The following is a 1,963-nucleotide window of genomic DNA, read 5'->3' on the forward strand; positions in this document are numbered from 1 at the left end:
ACCTTTAGTGGTCATTTATGAATATGACTGATGAGGGAGTGGAAATTCAGAGATGGCAGCAGACTGTGGCTGCTGCAAGCACACAGCCCCACTGACATGCACCCACGGCTGGGATGCAAGCTGCGTCGGAGCTGTCAGCTCCGAAGCGGAGACATCCGTGGCGGCGGGTGGTCCCAAGAGGTGTCTCCCACTGGGTTTGGTCAGCGCTGTCCCTTGAGAGAGAGCAGAGACATAGTTCAGTCTGGGGATGCTGCTCTCAGCCTGGAAGGTTTTATTTGCATGCTAGACGCGTGGGGTATGGGGTGAAGTCCCCACAAGGATCGCAGGCTTTCTTAACCCCGGCTGTGCCAGCAGGTCCCCGTGCTGCCCTGCCAGGGAGCTCCTCGGGCGCAGTCCTTGGCTCGGCAGGCATGGCAGCCAGCTTTGCACGCAAGGCGAAAACGCGATTGCTGATGAGCACGGTCCCGTGAACGCCAGGGAAAACCATGCCAGGGTGTTTCCTCCTGATCTGACTCATTCTCATGCATGAAGCCAGAGCCAGGCCAGAGCCCTCCCTGGCACTGCGCTAGTTTTTTGGTTTATGTGTAATAGCTACAGACCTAAGGGCATGGAAGGCATGAGGCCAACTTAAACAATAAATACCCTGCTGTGCCTTGCTGCTTAAACAGAGTAATTATTGCCTTACTACATGTGACCCCTCTGTTCCTGTCCCTCTGGCAGTTGTTATTTCATGGCTCCCTTTACACAAGGGATGTCTGTGCCTCTCTCCGTGCCGTACATCTCTCCGTTTGCCACTGTCTCGCCTCCCATCTTCCTCACTCACTCTGTCTCAGTGCCGTTCTCTTTGTCAGTAGCTGACTACTATTTTCTCTTTTTCTCAGTCACTGAAGAATCTCGCTTTGTTTGCATTTCTCTCTCCCAGCCAGTCCCTCTCTTCATTCTGCCTCTATTTTTTCTCCATCTATTTTTCTCTCTGTCTCAAGCTTTCCCCGTTTTCACCACTTCCATGCTACGCTAGATTTTCTGCTTTTCTTCCTTGCTGTAGCATTGTAGCACTAGCTGTCCCTTTGCTCATCCACCATCTGCTGCTCTCCACTGATCTCTTTGCTAAAAACAAGCCTCTTCAACTAAGGGACAGGAAAAAAATGCCAAGCTCATTGGAATCTGTGATGGCTGAGGAAACAGAGACTGATAAACGAAAACTTCAAAGTTTTGAATTAAAAAAAAAAGAAAAAAATCCCAGCTGGAGGTAAAACAGAAAAAAACTATGTCAAAGGCTCCCTTAGCTATTTTTGTCTTTCAGAAGCCTGTTCCTAGGGAACGTAGGGTGCAGAGGGAAGGAGGAAAGGTAGGTGAGCAAAACCTTAAACAGAGACTGCAGAGAGAACAAAAACGGCAGTTCAGCATTGGAAGTTGCTACACACAAAAAAAACTTCAAATGGCATTTATTGATTTGCAGTCTTTTTTATCCCCTTGCATTTTGTTTTAGGCAGAGGAGGGCCCAACACAGATGCATAACCCCTTCTGCTCTCTCCTCTTCACAACTACAAAGAGGCTTGGAAGGAAAACAAACACAGAAGCAGGGTATCTGATCTCTTTCTCCACAAACCAAATGCAAACAGATAACTTCAGTGGGTCTGAACTTCAGTTTAGTTTAAAACAGTATTAAAAAAAAAAAAAAGGAAACTGAAGTAATTTCTGCACAGTGAGAAGTCCAGGGTTGGATGCACGGACAGGAGAGGACAGAGCAAAATTTGGCTGCCACCTCTGCAGACCAGCTTCCCCTCTGGAAATGGGAGGAACTAGGGCACGAAGGGAAAGGCCTCTCTGGTAGGGCACGTGGCTGAAGACATTGCTGGTCCCTTGACTACCTGAAAGACCTGTCTGAATCCACTACAAGTGGGGTTTCATCTGTGTGTGTGTCATTTCTAGAAAGGAACAGTTTAGCCTTTGAGGAAAGAGT

This window comes from Phaethon lepturus, unplaced genomic scaffold (genome assembly GCF_000687285.1).
Source record: "Phaethon lepturus isolate BGI_N335 unplaced genomic scaffold, ASM68728v1 scaffold19445, whole genome shotgun sequence".
NCBI classification, from domain to species: domain Eukaryota; kingdom Metazoa; phylum Chordata; class Aves; order Phaethontiformes; family Phaethontidae; genus Phaethon; species Phaethon lepturus.